Source organism: Symphalangus syndactylus, chromosome 13 (assembly GCF_028878055.3).
Source record: "Symphalangus syndactylus isolate Jambi chromosome 13, NHGRI_mSymSyn1-v2.1_pri, whole genome shotgun sequence".
Classification (NCBI taxonomy): Eukaryota; Metazoa; Chordata; class Mammalia; order Primates; family Hylobatidae; genus Symphalangus; species Symphalangus syndactylus.
The window spans coordinates 126,998,871-127,019,864 of NC_072435.2; the positions used below are offsets into that span (position 1 = coordinate 126,998,871).

At 54.1% G+C, this 20,994-nt stretch overlaps 1 long non-coding RNA gene across 1 annotated transcript; it reads left to right on the top strand.

Moving 5' to 3' along the window:
• Positions 1-4,814: 4,814 nt before the first annotated feature.
• LOC134732163 (uncharacterized) lies at positions 4,815-11,314 on the top strand. The gene is made up of 3 exons (XR_010115048.1): positions 4,815-5,012; positions 9,995-10,121; positions 10,256-11,314. It is a non-coding gene; the product is annotated as an uncharacterized lncRNA (long non-coding RNA).
• The last annotated feature ends 9,680 nt before the right edge of the window (positions 11,315-20,994 follow it).

Genomic DNA, 20,994 nt, shown 5'->3' on the forward strand with positions numbered 1-20,994 from the left:
CGCAGTGAGGGAAGGGGAGGGGAGGGCAGGGGAGGGGAGCGGAGGGGAGAGGAGAGGAGGCCAGGCTCTGCTCCAGGAGGCAGGAGGCCACCGGGAGCCAGGACCAGATGTGGAGGGAGCCCCAGGAGGGAAGCGCTCAGCCCCAGCGAGGCCGGAGTGTCCTTGTCGTCTGTAACCGAGTTCCTTCTCATCCAGCACGTCTGGGCTGGGGCACCCTTGACTGCACGTGACAGAACCACACAGGGTGTTGTGTTGTGGTGCTGCTGTCACGGCGTTGTGGTGTGCTGTGTGGTTGATGCTGTGTTGTTATGTTGTAATGATGTGGTGTGCTGTGTGGTTGATGCTGTTGTGATGTTGTGGTGTGGTGTATGGTGGTGGTTTGTGTTCTGTTGGTGTGGTGATGTGTGTGGTGATGTTTTGTTACGTTGTGGTGTAGTGTGGTGTGAATGGCTGTAGATGTTCTTGCTGTTGTGTTGTTGTGTTATCTTGATGCACTGGTGTTGATGGTGTGGTGTGCAGTGTTGTTTTGTGTTATGTTGTGGTGTGGTGCTGGTGTTGTATGGTTGTAGCTGTTGTGTTGTGTTATGTTGTTGGTTGCTGTGTCTCTGTCCACACTGGGCAGACGGTCCTGGGGACACTCCTGGAACCCCCCGGCTCCCAACATTCCCAGCCTCTGCTCTTGGGAAGGGTCCAGGCTGGACCTGGTGCGGGACAGAAGCCAAGTCTGTGCCAGTCTCCAGCGAGACCACCCTTAGGGTGAGCACGTTTCCCTGGAGAGCCCTGTCTTTGTCTATGGATTTCTGGGTGGGGCTGTGCCTGGCGCTAGGAGGTGAGCAGGGCCCAGGGCCTGGGGGCAGCTGTACGTCCCCACCACCTTCGTCCCACCCACGGGCTCCAGAGCTTCTCCCACACCGACGGGTCAGTGGCTGCCATCTCGATTTCTGTATCTCTGCTCCAGAGCCCAGTCCTTCAGCCTATAGATGAGAAAATCAATGCCCAGGTCTTGGGAGAGTTGAAGAGAAAGCCTGTTGCGTGTCGGAACGTGTTAAGTCTCTCTCCAAACGGAGCTGCAACGGGGCACACTCCTGCCTGGGAAGGGCTCCTCCCACCCATGGGGGTGCTGTCTGACTCCAGCACTCATGTAGGGGGACCCACATCCAGGGCTGGGACACGCTAGGACCTGGGCTGACCCTCAGCGCCTGAATGTCTGAGCCCCTCTGGAAGGAGACGGCCAAGCTGCCCAGGCCCCAGCTCTGCCGAGGGCTAAGGATGGGCTGCGGCCAGGGCGGGTCCTCAGCTGAGCGAGGCGGGGAGCCCCTGAGTCTGGAAACAGCCACTCAGCATCGTTGAGGGTGCTGTGTCATCCTGAACGTAGATAATGACAGTGGCGCTGGCAGCTGCTTCCCTCCTTTCAGGCAGTCTGGAAGCACTATTTCTACTCCCCTCCCCAGAGCCCACAGGCCGGGACTCTGAGACCCGTTCCTTCTTTATCAAACCTCTCTCTTCCGCAGCGGGAGGCTGGGACGTCGGGCAGCGTCCTCCTTGTGGGGCTGACATCAAGGATGGTGACGACGACACTGAGCTCACTGCGTGGCCAGCAGGGATCTTAGCAGACCCGGACACCTGGGTGCAAGCAAGCCTGGCTCTCCATCTCCCTCCCAAGTACGCCGGGAATGCTACCCAGCCTTCTGTGCCTGTTTCCTGCTCTGCAGAATGGGAATCACAACAATGGCACTGTCCCAGTCAGGGCGAGGCTGCCGGAGCGCCCCCAGCACTCAGCTTTGTGACTTAGGTGGGCCTCTCACTCGAGTGTGGCACAGATGCGTCTGATGGTCAGCGGCTCCCTCCATGCCCAGAGGCCCTGCAGTCGGGCTGCAAAGATCTTGAAATTCTTAATTTTATGTCTGAATTTGTGCCTTGTAAGTGAAGTTCAACGGAGCTTGCCCTGGGGGCTTGGAACCCTGGGTCTCTCAGTTCCCCCTCCTTACTCACTGAACGCTGAGGCGCCTGCCCAGTCCAGCCTCCCCTCATGCAGTGACCAGGCCAATCGGGGGAGGCCTCCTGCGCTGGGGGCTCTAGGGAGCATCTGGGGCTGTCGGGGCCGGGAGCCTACAAAAGGCTGAGCCTCCCTCCTCCCCTGCCTTTCATTAGAAAATCTGAACAGCCACATATTTCATTTGAGAAATAAATATTCATTAAAACCACATAATATGGATGTATGGCTGTATTTGAGGGGAAATTAAAGGAATAAATAACCCATAAGTCTTTGAATGTGTTGTCCTTAGGTAGAAATGTCTCCAGGTTTTCTACGGCCACCTGTTGAATTATTTGTTAGCTAAGCTTAGATGTTAAGAAATAGCCAAAATGGTCCTAGTTCCAGCATTCTTATTTCTTAAGATCAAATGCTTATGCAAGCATATGGATTGATTGCTCTAATGAGAGTTCAGTAAAGTTGGGGCAAATAACATTTTTAAGCAAATTTCAGGGAGATTCTGCAAATCTCTAACATAAATCACCAAGGCTCTCAGGGGAACAGAGGGCCACCTCACCTTCCCCAGTCTGATGTGGCCCTGGGATGGGAGCAGTCACTGCAGGTTTGCCTCTTGGAGCACTGGGGAGTTTCACTAAAGTACCAGGAAGGGGTGTTGTGAGCTAAATCCTGGGTTCCCATGGGGTCAGAGCAGCCTCCCTGGAGGGGGCTCTTGTCTGCAAATTGCAAGTGCAGCCCCTGCCTGCCTCACCCCCGACCCCAGGCAGAAGCTCCTAAAGGGCAGCACTGGGTGGGAGGTGGGGGTGGGTGGGAAATGGCTTTCACCCCCGGGAGAGCTCATTCCTGGGTGTCAAGCTCACGTGCTCCTGGAGGATTTCCAGGATCAGGTGCCTGAGGGGTCCTGAGCCTCATGTCAGACAGAGCCCGCTCCCCCGCCGATGGAAGTGACTCCTAGCAGGAGAAAGTCTGGCCAGGTCCACAGAACCCAGACACCCTCTCCTTCTAACTCATGCGTGTCTGGAGGCCTTGGGGTCTCGCCCACACCCCACGGGCTGCAGCACCTGCCCGTGTCCTCCAGTTACCCCCCAGGGATGTGGCCTCTGGGAGACTCCCTCCTCTGAGGCTCCCCCCGAGCAGAAGCCCTGCGTGAAGCTGCTCCTGCTGGCTCCCCTCCCCCACAACTCAAGGCCCCTCTAAGAGGCTGGGAGGATCCCGGATGGAAGGGGACAGAGTTCGGTTGAAGAGAAGACCCTGGCCTCTGCGGAGGAGCTCCTCTCCCTTCCCCTGTCCCTCTCCCCACACTGTGGGTGCCCTGAGGGGCTGGTGGTTGTTCCAGGGCTTGTGAAACTTTGGACTGACCCCCTCTGCCCCAGTCCTGGAGCCGATGGTCCTAGGGGCCTTTGTAGCTGTTTCAGGATCGACCAGACCGTCTGCGTCTCTGCTTTGAGGCTGTCAGACAGATGGGCAGCAGCACCTTGAGGCTGTGCTGTGGCTCCTGCCTGAGGGTGACCGTGCACATGCTGCTGTGAGCTATGGCGAGAGAGTCCAGCTTGGAGCCGCAGACCACCCCTAAGAACACACCCCAGCTGCCAGCCCCGAAAAGCGAACAAGTTATGACAGGGATCCCAGCCCATTTTCCATTTGCTGTGGACACATGTCTTTCATTGTGGCATCCACGTCAGCGAGCTGTCAGGGCAGTGGGACCTGACAGAGGGGCTGGACCAGGGTGCATGGGCACTCTCACATCCTGGGTGACAGTACGTCGAGTGACCTTGCTGTGTGCTCTCACGGGCTGGGTGACAGTACACCGAGTGACCTTGCTGTGTGCTCTCACGGGCTGGGTGACAGTACACCGAGTGACCTTGCTGTGTGCTCTCACGGGCTGGGTGACAGTACACCGAGTGACCTTGCTGTTCCTCAAAACCTAAGCAGAACCATCAAAGCTACAACTACAATAGCCACACAAGAATCAACCAGACAGGTCCTCCGGTTCCTGCCAAGACAGAGCAGTGCCGCCCTCCTGGCTCCTCCGTTTCACGACAAAATATCCTGGGCATCACTCAACAAGTGCAGGAAGACTCTGAAACCTGGGGAAAAGGCAAACCTGGGGCCTTGGACAGAAGGAACCACAGGCCTGGAGTCCTCTGGGCTCCAGCTGCTGCCTCCCTCACGGGCCTCCCCCATCTCCCCCCTGCAGCCGTGGGGCAGAGCAAACCCCTTGGGCCCACTCAAATCAGGTGCCAGGCGACCATTTGGGCAGCTCAGATGGGAACAATTAGAGGTGAATGGAGGCTCTGCCAAATGTTGTTTGTCTTTTGCATGCTAATCAGCTGTAATTGTTAGATCCACATTTATAATGCAAGGAGAGAACAGAGTTCTCACCCTGAAGCCTGGAGTCTGCTGCTCCCCAAGGCAGAGAGCCCACTGGGGCTGGGGTTCAGGAAGCCAGTGCTTTGCTATTCCAACTGCAGGGCGTGCTCTGAGGCAGGAGGCCTGCTTTGCATTCTGGAAACCTCTGAGCTTCTCTACAAAGGAGCTCAATTCCTCTTTCCTGATGTCCTAACTCCTCCTCCTCCAGCAGCTGAAGCTGGAAGTTACAGCCGCAGAGCACAGGCAACCAGCCCTGTGTGACTCAGGGCTTGTTGCTTGTCCTGAGTCCTGGGCTGGGCTGCAGGTGACCCCGCAGCAGAGCAGAGGCTACACTGGTGTCCTGAGTCCCCGGGCTGAGCCAGAGGTGACCCCACAGTACAGTAGAGGCTACACTGGTGTCCTGAGTACTGGGCTAGGCTGGAGGTGACCCCACAGCAGAGCAGAGGCTACACTGGTGTCCTGAGTCCCCGGGCTGAGCCAGAAGTGACCCCACAGCACAGCAGAGATGACACTGGTGTCCTGGAGGTGACCTACACAGCAGGATGCCGGGGCCCCGAGGAGGCCACACCCACACTCAGGGCTATGTCTCCAGTGCCGTTCACCTGGTGACGGGTGCAGGTGCAAGCAAGGATGACACAGCTTCTGCCCCACGGTAGGCTCCGAGGTCACGGGGTGGGGGCGGCGCTAAGGACAGGAGCTGTGGGAACAGAGGCGGCCTCCTGACCACGGATGCTGGCCCTAACTCCCTTCCCCCTGGAAGAGGAGACTATCTTGGGCCCCCAAAATCTCTCAGGAAAAGTCAAGCTAGGAACTGCTCAGGGCAAACCTGCCTCATTCTATTCAAAGTCACTCCTCGGCTCCCTGAGATAGATGCATATCTGATCTGCCTCCTTTGGAAAGGCTAATCGGAAACTCCAAAGAATGTAACCATTTGTGTCTCACCTACCTGTGACCTGGAAGGCCCCTCCCCACTTTGAGTCTTCCCGCCTTTGCTTCCAGTTGTCCCATCTTTCCAGAAGGAACCAATGTACTTCTTACCCATATTGATTAATGTCTCATGTCTCCCTAAAATGTGTAAAACCAACCTGTACCCAACCACCTTGGGCACGTGTCATCAGGACCTCCTGAGGCTGGGTCCTGGGTGTGTCCTCAACCTTGGCAAAATAAGCTTTCTAAATTAACTGAGACCTGTCTCAGATGTTCTAGGTTCACACCCAAGACATGAGCAGGTCCCTTCCCACGGGCAGAGGACGCAGCCTGAAGGGAGAGCAGAGAGCCCGCCAGCCTTCCTCCCAGGGCCCCAGACCAGATCTGCCCCACCTGCCAGTCTTTGGGCTCAGACCCCTGAGGGCAGCTCATGGGGTCCCCAGCTGGGGTCCTCAAGGCCCGGCTGTGGGAAAGAGCTGGAAGCCCTAGCCGTGGGTGCTGAAGTTCCGTCCTGGAGAAAGGGGATTTGTTCTCAGCCTCTGGAGAAGAGCACCGTCTTCCCATTGGTAGGGGCCATCACAGCAGGCTCTCGCCTGGGGTCTGTGTGGACAACGGGGTCTCACTTCACTGTGTTGATTCATGGGCGAGGCTCCCAGAGACAGAGAATCTCAGCTGAGTGAAGACAGAAGTGCAGAGAGCCTCACCAATCACAGCCATGCCACGCTGGAGGCCGGAGGCCGGGGGCTGGGTGGCTGCTTCAGTTTCCTGAGGGAAGAAATTTGGTCTGAAATTGCTTCACAGTCAGGAAGAGTCCTGGATTGAGGTCTGAAGATCTAGGGTTCATTTCTGTCTCCAAAATCTAAACCTAGAATAGAGAACTCAAGTTCAAATAGCCCAGCGACCCTACGTGGATGGCATGTGGCATTTTCATGTAGTTGGTGGGCCACCTGCACCCTGGCATGGTCACAGTGAGGAGACAGATCCTTAGAACCAGGTTAGCAGATGCCGGAGCAGCTGCAGGAGAAATGGGCGTTGGCTTAGATTATTCTCAGAAGCTCCTATCAGATCAGTGTTGCTTCAGGATCCTCCCTCAGGAATTGGAACAAAAACCCCTCTGAGGGCTGGGACCCATGGCCCACAGTGAGCTGGGGAGCTGGGGTTCTCTGCTCCTCTCGTCCCAGACGTTTGCACTCTTCTTCCTCTGGCTGCGGCACGTGACCACTGGGCCCAGACTCTGTGTGGGTTCTTTCATCTCCACGCGGTTTCTGCTGTGACCTTTTCCCCAGCACTGAATTAACAGGAAGTCCGCTTAAATGGGGCCAGCATTTCTGTGTTCAATAATTCAATGCTTGCGCTCACCGCCAGGCCAGTTAATTTAGTAACAGTGGGGAGCACAGGCTGCCTTCCACCCGTAGATCATGTTCCATCATGTTCCGCTTTGACTTCCAGAGCACACGGGTGGGTGAGGACACTGTCCTTCCCAGCGACGGCTGTGACTTTTACGTGGCCATTTAATGCTCCCAGTTAATATAATGGTGAGAGGAAAATGACCTATGCTGATAGCAGTCCTGGCCGCCTAAAGGTTCGCAGCATTTTCCTCGTAAAACGCTAATGCCACTAATACGCAGGTGTATGCAAACAGTGTGCACATTTATAACACAGTGGACACACAGGCTGTATTTCAAAAGCTCTCTGGCAGGGGCTTGAAATTAAGTGACAAGACATCCCCGTCAAGGGCAGGACAAAGCAATGTTCCTGGTTGCTAAGATGCCAAGTTATTTGGACAACAATTTTCCCTTGTCCTAAAGAGCTACTGTTGATTCCAAGGGACGCATCCTCCTTGTAATGACCTGGGTGACAAATGGCTCCTGGGCCCACACTCTTCCGTGCCAACCCCAGAGATCTTCCCAGCTCTGCCCCAGGGAGGAGGTATTGAGGTGTGGCCCTGGTGTGGCCGGGGACGTGTTCCCAAGGGGTGGCTTGCAGACCACCTGCCTTAGAAACAGCTTGGCAGGGGGAGGGGAGGGCTTTGGATGCACATGTTTGTTCATCCCTGTCCAGAGCCGGATGCTGAGGTGGAGGCTGCTGCCTTTCCCACATTCCCAGGGGTGTCCGTGTCTTGCCGCTTTGGGAACCTCCGATGCAGGGCAGGTGGCCAGGGCTGGGACCGAGGGGTCTTGGGTCTGCGCTGTCCTTGCAGTCTTCCCCGCGATGGCGCATTTTTCCCTGGGCTGTGCCCTTGTTACTGTGAGTGCCTGTAGGAGCGAAGTCATCTCTGGAAGCTCTGTTTGTAGATTCAGGCAGCTCTGAGTCCACTTCTAGGGGAGGAATGGGAGTGGCGTTGGACAGCGAGGAGGCGTTGGGAACCAGGGGCAAGGGTGACCCCAGGCCATATGTCCGGGTGTGCAGAGGGGTGCTCTCTGCGTCTGGGAGTCGGTGTGACCCGGAATGAGTCTCCCTCCCTGCAGGGGTGGAAAAGCTTCCCTTTCTCCTCTCCCAATCTCCAACTGGGGCCTCCCTTGGCCAAACTCAACAGAAACTATTAGTGGCATCTGTGGGCAGCAGCCCCTGTGTTCTCCAGGGTAAGAGATCCAGGCTGAGAGGCAGCACGTGGAGAACGACCAGCAGCGTCCATCAGTCAGAGTCGCCCTGCCCAGCCCACCCTCCATCCCTGGGGCCAGGGCATGGGGGGTGGGTGGGTGTGATATGGAGGGTGGGTGTGGGGTGTGATATGGACGGTGGGTGTGGTGTGATATGGAGGTGGGTGTGGGTGTGATATGGACGGTGGGTGTGGGGTGTGATATGGAGGGTGGGTGGGTGTGATATGGAGGGTGGGTGGGTGTGATATGGAGGGTGGGTGTGGGTGTGATATGGAGGGTGGGTGTGGGTGTGATATGGAGGGTGGGTGGGTGTGATATGGAGGGTGGGTGTGGGTGTGATATGGAGGGTGGGTGTGGGTGTGATATGGAGGGTGGGTGTGGGGTGTGATATGGAGGGTGGGTGGGTGTGATATGGAGGGTGGGTGGGTGTGATATGGAGGGTGGGTGTGGGTGTGATGTGGAGGGTGGGTGTGGGTGTGATATGGAGGGTGGGTGGGTGTGATATGGAGGGTGGGTGTGGGTGTGATATGGAGGGTGGGTGTGGGGTGTGATATGGACGGTGGGTGTGGTGTGATATGGAGGTGGGTGTGGGTGTGATATGGAGGGTGGGTGGGTGTGATATGGAGGGTGGGTGTGGGTGTGATATGGAGGGTGGGTGTGGGTGTGATATGGAGGGTGGGTGGGTGTGATATGGAGGGTGGGTGTGGGGTGTGATATGGAGGGTGGGTGTGGGGTGTGATATGGAGGGTGGGTGTGGGGTGTGATATGGAGGGTGGGTGTGGTGTGATATGGAGGGTGGGTGTGGTGTGATATGGAGGGTGGGTGTGGTGTGATATGGAGGGTGGGTGTGGTGTGATATGGAGGGTGGGTGTGGTGTGATATGGAGGGTGGGTGTGGGTGTGATATGGAGGGTGGGTGTGGGTGTGATATGGAGGGTGGGTGTGGGTGTGATATGGAGGGTGGGTGGGTGTGATATGGAGGGTGGGTGTGGGTGTGATATGGAGGGTGGGTGGGTGTGATATGGAGGGTGGGTGTGGGTGTGATATGGAGGGTGGGTGTGGGTGTGATATGGAGGGTGGGTGTGGGTGTGATATGGAGGGTGGGTGTGGGGTGTGATATGGAGGGTGGGTGGGTGTGATATGGAGGGTGGGTGTGGGTGTGATATGGAGGGTGGGTGTGGGTGTGATGTGGAGGGTGGGTGTGGGTGTGATATGGAGGGTGGGTGGGTGTGATATGGAGGGTGGGTGTGGGTGTGATATGGAGGGTGGGTGTGGGTGTGATATGGAGGTGGGTGTGGGTGTGATATGGAGGGTGGGTGTGGGTGTGATGTGGAGGGTGGGTGTGGGGTGTGATATGGAGGGTGGGTGGGTGTGATATGGAGGGTGGGTGTGGGGTGTGATATGGAGGGTGGGTGTGGGGTGTGATATGGAGGGTGGGTGTGGGGTGTGATATGGAGGGTGGGTGTGGGTGTGATATGGAGGGTGGGTGTGGGTGTGATATGGAGGGTGGGTGTGGGTGTGATATGGAGGGTGGGTGTGGGTGTGATATGGAGGGTGGGTGTGGGTGTGATATGGAGGGTGGGTGTGGGTGTGATATGGAGGGTGGGTGTGGGTGTGTTATGGAGGGTGGGTGTGGGTGTGATATGGAGGGTGGGTGTGGGTGTGATATGGAGGGTGGGTGTGGGTGTGATGTGGAGGGTGGGTGTGGGTGTGATATGGAGGGTGGGTGTGGGTGTGATATGGAGGGTGGGTGTGGGTGTGATATGGAGGGTGGGTGTGGGTGTGTTATGGAGGGTGGGTGTGGGTGTGATATGGAGGGTGGGTGTGGGTGTGATATGGAGGGTGGGTGGGTGTGATATGGAGGGTGGGTGTGGGTGTGATATGGAGGGTGGGTGGGTGTGATATGGAGGGTGGGTGTGGGTGTGATATGGAGGGTGGGTGTGGGTGTGATGTGGAGGGTGGGTGTGGGTGTGATATGGAGGGTGGGTGGGTGTGATGTGGAGGGTGCGTGGATGTGATATAGAGGATGGGTGTGGATGTGATATGAGTCTCCACCTGGGAAGAGCCAGGGCCCCTGTCCCATCAGGTCTCCCCACCTTTGTACCCAGCACAGGGTCACGGGATAAGGCCCTTCTCTTTGGCTTCCTCTCCAACCTGCAGTTCCCTGTCCATCTTGGCCAAGTTCATCTGATTTGCGGATGGGGAACCCGCCTGGCATGAATCCTATGGTCCCAGGTAAGCATTGTGAACCCGAATATTTGGCTGCAGTTTTCAAGAGTACCTACGTTCCCCCAAGGAAAACCCACTTTCCCTTCTCTGTCTGCTTCTCTCTTTCTCCCTCCCTCCCCTACTTCCTTTGGAAAATCAAGAGCAAATCTCCCTCCCAACTCGTGGTGTTTCCTGGGCAGAATGGAGGCCGGCTGTGTGCGTTGAAGAAATGAATGAAGTAATCGGGAGCTGAGTGCCAGCGGAGACCGGCCCCCCGGGCATATGTGAAAACCTGGGGACCCCACTGAACTTTCCAAATCCAAAGAAGAGAATCCTGAGGAAAGATCTATATCATTTGCTGGGGTGTAAGATGTGCAAGGATATTAGCAATTTAACAAACACATATCAAAGGAAGGTATAAGTACAATTTTCAGTGATAATTTTCTATTGGAAGCATGAATGATACATAGACATATATTTTCTTGATCTGGTTTAGTAAAGTATTATTAATATTGGATAACCAAATTCCTACTGTAACCCAGAGGGCTAAATTGTATGAACAATGTTGTCTGATGTCCTGGTTGCCAGGCACTGTGGACAGCCACCTCTACGTCCTCCCCACCTCTTCTTCCTGGCCCTCTCCAGGCAGATGGGATGGAAACTCAGTACTTGACTGACCTTCCCAGCCTCCTTTGAAGTTCTGAGCCGCCTCAGGGCTCCTCACCACAATCAGCTCTGGGGAGCCAGGCTTTTCCGACTCAGAGCGAGCGCAGGCTTCAGCCCCCACACCTCCTCCTGCTCGGCCTCCTCTGGCCTCGGTTGCTGAGATGGAAGCTCCCTCCCCTGCCTCCCTCCACCCAGGCTCGCAAACCCGTCACTGGATGTCTTTATTTAGTGAGTTTTCCTGCCCAGACCTGCTTCCAAGGCAGGATGGTATTGATGCAAAATCCATCACTTAGTGCATCTGGGCATTAATCAATGAGGCTGCAGGGAGCCCCGCGTGACTCAGAAGGCACTAGGAGTGAAGGCCAGGCGAGGAGAGCATCCAGAGTGGGTGGAAGGGCGGTTTTTATTTTTGATCCTGTAATGTCAGGCTCCAGCACTGAGATGTCTATTCCCTGTAATGCTGGCACTGCAGCAGAATTCCACCGCAACCTGGATATTTGCCCAGGTACTCATTTTATAACTCCCATGTTCATTCAATAAATACCCTGCCTGTATCCTATGTGCCAGACACACATCTAGACGCTGGGCAGAGTGAACTAACAGCTCACAGATCACACTGAGCTTGTGGTCCCTGATGGAATGACAGTGATGATGGTGTTGGTGATGACGATGGTCATGATGGTGATGGTGATGGTTGTGATGGGGATGGTGATGATTGTCATGATGGTAATGATGGTGATGATGATGGGATGATGATGGTGATAATGATGGTAATGAGAGTGATGGTGATGGGATGATGGTGATGATGGAGATGGTGTTGGTGATGGTGATGAGATAATGGTGATGGTGATGGGATGATGGCGATGCTGCTGATGGTGATGGTGATGCTGATGGTGATGATGATGATGATGGTGATATGATGTTGATGGTGATGTGGTGATATGGTGGTGATGCTGATGGTGATGATGATGATGATGGTGATATGATGTTGATGGTGATGTGGTGATATGGTGGTGATGGTGATGGTGATGATGATGATGATGGTGATATGATGTTGATGGTGATGTGGTGATATGGTGGTGATGGTGATGGTGATGATGATGATGATGGTGATATGATGTTGATGGTGATGTGGTGATATGGTGGTGATGGTGATGGTGATGATGATGATGATGGTGATATGATGTTGATGGTGATGTGGTGATATGGTGGTGATGGTGATGGTGATGATGATGATGATGGTGATATGATGTTGATGGTGATGTGGTGATATGGTGGTGATGGTGATGGTGATGATGATGATGATGGTGATATGATGTTGATGGTGATGTGGTGATATGGTGGTGATGGTGATGGCAGTGATGGTGATAATTAAGGTGATGGTGATGGTGGTGATGATGGTGATAATGGTGATCATGATAGTGTCAGCAGAGGAAGCAGGCACGGTACTAGCAATCTGAATAAATATTACACAGCCCTTACTATGCACCAGATGCTATTCTAGACACCACCCATATATCAGGTCACTCAATTGACACCACATCACCTGAGGTATGTGCTCATGATCTCCATTTTACAAATGAGAAACTGAGGCACAGAGAAGTTAAGTCACCTTCCTAAAAGCACACAGGATGTGCTAGTGCTGGGATTCAGAGCAAGCACCTCATCCCATAAGCAGTGGACTCAGAAACAACACCATAAACTAATAGGCAAATACTTTTAGACAGCAACAAGTATCATGAAGACCCTCAAGAGGGTGATGTGAGTGTGACTTGGGGTGAGGAGGCTGCATTCAATGAGAGGTCAAGGAAGGCCTCTCTGAGTAAACACTGGTTGGAGATGGGAAGGATGAGGGTCGTGAGAAGTGTTCAGACAGGTGTCACAGCAAGTGCAAAGGCCCTGGGTTGGAGTGAGCTTGGAGCATTCAAGGAACAGCAAGAAGGCCAAAGAGGCTGAAGCAAAATAAACAGAGGGGGAGATGGAGCCCGGGCCATGGGGGCCTCACAGTCCATGGGACATGGTGTGGGCTTATTGTGAGTGGGTGGAAGCCCCCGGAGCCCCTGCAGGGAGTCACCTCAGTCACTCCATGATGCCTGAGTGTGTGATGCTGATTCTGGGCATTGGGGCAGGTGGGGGCCTCTGCTGTGTCTTGGGGAAACTGGGAGGAATCTGCGCCCAGCAATTATAAACACATCACGAGCAAGACGGCAAGAGCCCTCTCTGAGGTGATCATGTTTGGGAAAGGCACTCCTAACACACCCCATTTTCAGGAGCTAGAATGTCTTGACCTGGCCCAGGACACCACTGTGCAAATCAAGGCATGTGTGTTCATTTGAGTGGATTGCAGCAGCCAGGGTGGGGCCCAGCATTGGGAATTAGATCCAGGTTGTGCTTCTGTGAGAGTTTCTCTCTCTGTATACAAGTCAACAGCACCATGGGAGCTCTGGCCCCTTCCCAGGTCATCAAGAGACTTTGGGGTGAATTTATAAGTAGAGGCAGCTGAGCCCTTATGAAGTTATCCTAGACATCTTGGAGGCCTGGGTGGGCCACATCTCTGCAGGCAGGACAACCAGGCAGGGGGTGGGCAGCTTTGTTGTCAGGGGCAAGGCTGCAATTAAACATCTCATTGCCCTGGCTCCCGCTGCAGGACTGCCTGCAGGAAAGTCAATGATCAGAAATGCAGCTGGTGGGGTGCCCAGAGTCCTCCGGACCCTGCTTTCATCTGATGACGCTGCTCGGCTTTGCACATGAACTGTGCCATCCCAGGAGGCTGTGCTCTCATGAGGAGGTGTGTGACTGTCTTAATGAGACGTCCCTGGTACTAAGCCAACCTAATCTCAGATCCTCAGGGTGAGTTCTCTGAGTTCTGACTGTCATCAAACCCCATGACAGCCTGGCTGAGTCCCAGGGGATGGGTGCTCTGACGCTGAGATCATGTATGGGGCTGCGTGCGTGGAAGTGGGGTAGGAGGTGAGGGCTCAACTCTGAAGCCGATTGAAGACTGTGGCTGAAACAGAGAAAGGCCGCAGCGCCTCTCCATAAGACACGCCCACTAGCGCCATGACAGTTTACCGTTGCCACGACAACACTGTGAAGTTACCTCACCTTTCCATGGCAACAACCCCAAGACCTGGAAGTTACCACCGTTTTCCTGAAATTTCTGCATAATTCATTCCTTTATTTGCATGTAATTAAGAGTGGGTATATATAGATATATATGACTGCAGAGCCACCCCAACCACTCCCCTCAGCTTACTGCCCTGGGCCAAGCCCCAGTTTTGGGACTCTCCTGCCCTGCTTCAGAAGGGGAGACCCCAGCATGCACCAGCCCACACCCTGTCCCCTCCATCCTCTTCCCCACTCACTGGCCTCATTGGGAAATGCTTGGAATTATTCCAGGACAGCTTTGTCCTTTGCCCAGTGCTGTGTCCCCAGGTAAACAGTGGGTGCCTGCAGAGAGAGGTCCTCATGGGGGCAGAGCCTGCAGTGCCCCAGACCCCATACCTCCCCCTATCCCCAGGTTCATTTAGACCCATTCCCAGCCTCCCTGTGTCAGGTGGGGTCAGGCGACCAGTCTCTGCCCAGAGGGCAGCACTTCTAGGTGGGCCCATGAAGAAGGGCCCTGCAATTCTCGCATTTTCTCTTCCTTATGAGCCAGTTGGACAGAGAGGACCCCAGGGGCTCAGAAGACAGTGGAGGGAGTCGACGCAGGAGCCCGGGCCCTGACTGACCGTGGGGGTGGGTGATCTTGTGTCCCACTTTGGAATCTCCTGAATGAACTTTCGACTCACACTGGTTGAAGTCCCTGCAGAAGTGGGGTCCGCTGTTAGGGTCTGTCCCCCACCCTGACCAAACAGCCGTGAGTCCAGACTCAGTTCCTCCCACTTTGGTCTGAATGTATCAGCTCCCCTGTTCCAGGGGACATGCTCTGGGGGATTCCCATATGGGGACAAAGGAGAGAAGACTGGCCTCCTTGCAGGAGAAGGGCCCGAAGTTAATTCTGGCTGGAACGGCCCATGTCCTGTTTCCTCCCAACTTGAGGATCTCACCCCGCAGTGCACAGGAATTAACTTCGTTTGTGGACACTTGGTTTGTTCCTGCCAAACGTCTGTTCTCCATCCCTTTGAGACAGTTCTTACCTTTCCCTTCCCCCACCTTCCCTCTGTCACCTGTGATTTGAAGGAGGCTGATCCATCCTCCACCCCAGCTCTTGTAGCCCAGGCCTGGTCAGCGTCAGCCTTGGCCCTGGACTCAGCGATAGGTTAGAGACGGGCTCACGGCCCCTGCCAGGCCAGGAGGCTGAATTCCAGACCTTTGTGGGAACTGGCAGAAGCAGGGAGCTCTCTCTCCGCTGCAATTGGGAAGCTGGTGGGGTGTCAGCCTGGGATGGCTGAGAGCATCGCACAGAGAAAACCCTGCGATTAAAGGCAACAGAGGAAAGCAAATTAAAGCTGGAGAGAGCCTGAGAGAGGACGGAAACGACTGTCCTTGAGGTCTGGACAGAAGCTTCCATTACACGAAAGGGCGCATGAGTTTTATTTGTTTTTTCACCTAAGCCAGCTTCAGTTGGGTTTGTCACTTGCCACAAAAAGGACCCTGACAAATGTAGTTTAAGAAGAAAAACTGGAAGCAGCAAATGCTTCGCAGAACCCAGGAACATTTGCTCTTTGAGTCGCTGGATTCCATGCTGTTGCTGGAGCGGGAGCCTCTCCTGTCCTGCCGAGCTGAGTCATCACTGCTGACGCCAGTGGAGGATCTGGCAGGAGCCCTCTGCACCCCATGTGGGCGCCCTCAGGGACGCACGCCCGGGGTGTTCCGGGAAATTTAGCAGGGAAGGTAATGTTGACTTTATTTTCTTCTTTTAATGTCTCCCTAATGGACCTGTTTATCTCCGCTGTTCGTTTGCCATTTCTTTCCTGCAGAGGTAAACTCTCATTCACAGGGGTCGGGGCGCATCAGGGCTAAATGGGGCTATTGACATTAGTTTCCAGGGAGGCTGAAAGACACCCATTGTCACCACCCAGCACTCCAGGAAAAGACTGAGCCCAAAATTCTATCACAAGAGATGGGAGCTGAGTGACAGCTGGTCATCTGCAGCCTGTCCTGCAAATGTGGGGTCCACGCGTCCTATCTCCCCACACTGAGTACAGGGCATGTGCAATGCTGTGGGGGCTGCCACCCTGTTACACCACAGTCAAGCATGTGTTTAGGGCTCAGCAGAGAAGGGGCCTGGATCCAAGCTCAGGCAGGGAGAGCCTGTCTCTCACGGGAGGTGGTGAGGGGGGTCTCAGAGATGTGTTGGTCCTTAGGACATGATCCTCAACAGAGTGGAGGAGCCGAATCACCTTCCCTCTGGGCCTCCATTGCTCTCCCTGTAAAGTACAGGCTCTGGAAAAATCATCTATGCATTCAGCAAATGTCTAGCAGCATCATGCCGGGTACCGGCATAAAAATGACTCTTTGTTCCCATCTGTATGGATTTTATAGTCTAGGCAGGAAATCTTACATTTAACAAACAATCATAGAAATGAATAAGTCATTAGAACTTGTGATAAGTCCTGAGAAGAAAAAAAGACAGGTCGCTCGAGATCATATCAAATGAAGGATGGGATGGAGAGCGGTGGATGCACATCCCAGACCTTGAAGTGTGAGCTGAGACCTACAGAGCGAGTAGAAAGAAATCAAGCAAAGAATGGAGGGGAGAGGCTGTCTCCAGTCACAGGAAGAGCGTGTGCAGAGGCCCCGGGGAGAGGCTGTCTCCAGTCACAGGAAGAGCGTGTGCAGAGGCCCCGGGGAGAGGCTGTCTCCAGTCACAGGAAGAGCGTGTGCAGAGGCCCCGGGGAGAGGCTGTCTCCAGTCACAGGAAGAGCGTGTGCAGAGGCCCTGAAGCTGGAGAAAGCCAGGGGGCAGGAGAGGAGAGAGGTGAAAAGGCGTTTTCAGAAAAAGGCAGGAAGCTGACCGTGAGGAGCTTCTGAGCAGAAGGACACTTGTATGGGGGTGCACGCGACCTCCCCACTAGCACGTGTGGACAAGGGATAAATAGAAAGAGCGGCCCCTATGGTCTCAGAACTATCATAAATTGTACTGGAGGTAACTGAGTGCATATGAGTGTGCGAGAGTGTAATTGGCCTTGAGAACTATGTTTCCACAGCACCACGGGCTCCACCCACATCACCCCGCTCAGAAGGCATGGCTGCTCCCAGAAAGAGCCACGACGACCCTTCGTGCTCCCTCATAAAGGGGCCCTGTGTCCACCTCTCAGGGCAGCCTGGGGCAGCAGGACCCTTGCAGGGTCTGGTCAGCTGGTGAGACTGCCATCCTTCCTTGGGCCTGTTGTCCACGAGGCCTGCGGGCAGCTGAGCGACCCCATTCCTCCATCGGCAGGGATAGCCTGGTCAGGAGCGGTGGGAGCTGGGACCCTTCACTGGGGTCTTGTGCTCCCGTGTGACCCCTCTCTCCCCCAGGGGCCTCAAAGGGGACAGAGGCAACATCACAGCTTAACTGTGCTTTCAAGAAGGTGGGAGGATGTGCTGGCGGCTGGAAGATGAGGGTTTTCTTGAACACAGGCCTGGGATGGGAAACTCGGGTCTCAGGGGTCACTGTGGCTGGTCTCTGAGCTCCAGGTCTCAGCCTGTTTCCTTTCTCTCCTGCTGGCTGCCAGCTGCAGTTTTCACGGGTGTCTGAGTCTGTGCACTTGAGGTGACCACAGGACCCTCGAGGTTGCTTTGCTTTTCTCTTCCACTTGCTTTATGGAGGAAGAGGTCTTGCGGCTGTTGCCCACACTGATCAGTGTAACTTTCACAGACATTTCAACATAAGACTTTTAAAGACACAGAGACGGTTCCCAGGCATCTTCAAAAGAAGCTGCCCACACTGTATTTTCTTATTGCAATGATTCGCTGTAGAATGCCTGAAAATAGATATGATTATAGAGGAAATAAAACTTATAAGTCCTGCACACATGTATATATGTAAAAAGAAGATAATACCGTAGGCATAATGATAATACCAACTTTTTCCTTTTAAAATTACTTTTAATTGTGGTAAAATACACATAACATACAATTCACCATCTTAACATTTTTTAAAACCTTTTAATTGAGGAATGATTGACATACAAAAAGCTATCCATATTTAATGTGTGCAACTGGATGGGTCTGGAGATGAGTGTACGCTCACGAAGCCACCACCACCGCCGATGCCATAAACACACGAAACCACTGCCACCGCCGATGCCATAAACACACAAAACCACTGCCACTGCCGATGCCATAAACACACGAAACCACTGCCATCGCCGATGCCATAAACACACGAAACCACTGCCACCGCCGATGCCATAAACACACGAAACCACTGCCATCACCGATGCCATAAACACACGAAACCACCACCACTGCCGATGCCATAAACACACGAAACCACCACCACCGCCGATGCCATAAACACACGAAACCACTGCCACTGCCGATGCCATAAACACACAAAACCACCACCATCACCGATGCCATAAACACACGAAACCACTGCCACCGCTGATGCCATAAACACACAAAACCACCACCACTGATGCCATAAACACATGAAACCACTGCCACCGCCGATGCCATAAACACACAAAACCACTGCCACTGCCGATGCCATAAACACACGAAACCACTGCCACCGCCGATGCCATAAACACACGAAACCACTGCCACTGCCGATGCCATAAACACCCTCTAAAAAGTTCCTCCCACCCCGTGTGTTTATTGGTTTTTTTCTGAGCGTGATAAGAACATTTCACATAAGATCTGCCCTTTTAGCACACAACATGATTGGAGACGAGGCTCCACGCCTGCAGCAGACATCGGGGCGTATTCGTCTTGTGAGATGGTTTGGATCCATGTCCCTGCCTGCAACTCCAGTTGAGCTGTAACCCCAGTGCTGGAAGTGGGGCCTGGGGGGTAGTGTTTGGGTCAGGGCAGTGGACCTTTTATGGCTTGGTGCTGTCTTTGTGGTGGTGAGTGAGTTCTTGAAAGATCAGGTCCTTTAAAAGCGTGTGGCACTCCCCACCCCCACCTGCTGGCTCCCGTTCTTCCCATGTGATGTGCCTGTTCCGGCTTCACCTTCTGCCACGAGTAAAAGCTCCTTGAGGCCTCCCCAGAAGCAGAAGCTGCTGTGCTTCCTGTACAGCCTACAGAACCAGGAGCCAATTCAACCTCTTTTCTTAGAAGTCACCCAGTCTCAGGTGTTTCTTTTAAACAACGCAAGAAGGGACCAATACATATTTTATGAGCGACACATGACGCCCTTGAACTCACAGCTCCCCATCCCCCTCCCCCAGCCCCTGGCACCCCCGGCATGCTCCTCTCTGCTTCCGTGAGCCTCTGTCAGATGCCTCATATAAGGATATTGTGTGACATTGTCCTTCTGTGGCTGGCTCATTTCTGCCAGCACAGCATCCTCCATGTTCATCCATGTTGTCTTCAATGGCAGGGCTTCCTTGCTCTTAGGCTGAATAATGCTCTGTTGTGTGGACATCCCACGTTTCCAATATTCGCTCACCGTCAGGGCCCGCTGGTTGCTCCCGTCTCTTGGCCATTGTGGTTGTTGCTGCGTGGCCTGGTGGCCCCTCCCGTCCACTCACCCGGCTCTGCTGGGTGCCTGTGCTCAGCCTGCAGCATCCCAGCTTCAGTGTAGACTCAGAAGCTACATCTGAGGCAGTGATGTGGAGTGAGATGCTTTGGGGACATCAAGGGGGCCAGGCAGTGGGGATGAGGAATGGCTCTTCCAGGGATTCCCAGCTGCCCGGCAGTGATGCTTCCCCATCAGTGCCCTCCTGTCCTTGTCCCAGCTCTCCAGGGACCACCAAATCTGCACTTGTTCTGCCCCCACACCACCCCCAGCTCAGAGCTTGAAGGGCAGAGGGCAGCACCATCTTCCTAAAGCACTGGGGGGCAGAGGGCCGGATGTCAGTGCAAGGGTTTGCAGCCGCTGTGACTACCTGCAAATACCACTTCTCTCAAAGTCACCTGCATACTCCTGGCTACCCGCTGCACAGCTCCTGGAGGGGCCTCCAGCCCTCTCCACTACCCCGACACACAGAGGATGCACAGGGGTGAGCTGGATGCATTGATGGAATGTCGTGGTCCCCAGAGGAGGCTCACAAGGTGCCCAGCGGCAGCTGAAGCAGAGTCTTGAGCGAGGGGCACGGCTGTTCTGACATCACCCCGTCCCTGCTGCAGGGAGAGGTGGCACACTCTCCCACCCACACCACCTGGGTTCACTGCGTTAGGGGAGGGTGCTGGCAGGGATCATAAGGTTTGATTTCCAGAAGTCATGGGGGCTGGAGCCGACCCAGATATGGGTCAACTTGGGAGAAAGAGGAGGGAGACCTAGGGTTGTCAGATTAGGAAATAAAAAAGGAAGGATGTGCAGTTAAACGTCCATTTCTGCTAAAATATGCGTGTGTGCATGGACATAGATATTTATGTATACACAGGTTTGCATTAGCAGTGGCAGTGAGGACCTTTCTATGACGTCCGGGTGACACAGGCTGCCTTTGCTTTGTGGGTGTCCTCCCCACAGCTGGGCCCCTGAGCGCTTTGCGAGGCATCATCCCCTCTCACCAGCCGTCCTACTCCCCAAAGCACCTCCCTGCCCCTCCCGAGTGGCCCACGTTCATAGGCACTCACAGATTTTTTTCAAGAGGAGCTCATGGTTGCTTATTTCTAATGTTCTGTTTTGCTTGGAAAAGTTTGAGCCAGTCTGAATTTTCCTGTAAATTCAGCAAATTGATGAGTCCTGAAAAATGACTTGTTTTTTTGTTGCTATTGTTGTTGGAATCCGCTTCTCTTTGAAGTTTAGTGAAATGAGAAAGTAGCCTGGGGTTGATAAATCCGTGTTGATTTCACCCGGAACACCTTACATCTTCTGATTTCAACCCTTCTGAGATTTCAGGAAAGTTCTCTTAATTGTATCTCTGGAATCTTCGCCATTTCACTCTTCTCTTCTCTGCAGAAACAAACTATGCAAACGCCTTACCTCTTTGTGCTTTCTTTTTTTTTTTTCTATTCTTTTGAGAGACAGAGTCTCGTTCTGTCTCCCAGGCTGGAGTACAGTGGTGTGATCTCGACTCACTGCAACCTCTGCCTCCTGAGTTCAAGCAATTCTCCTGCGGCAGCCTCCCAAGTATCTGGGATTACAGGCATGTGCTACCACGCTTGGCTAATTTTTGTATTTTTAGTAGAGA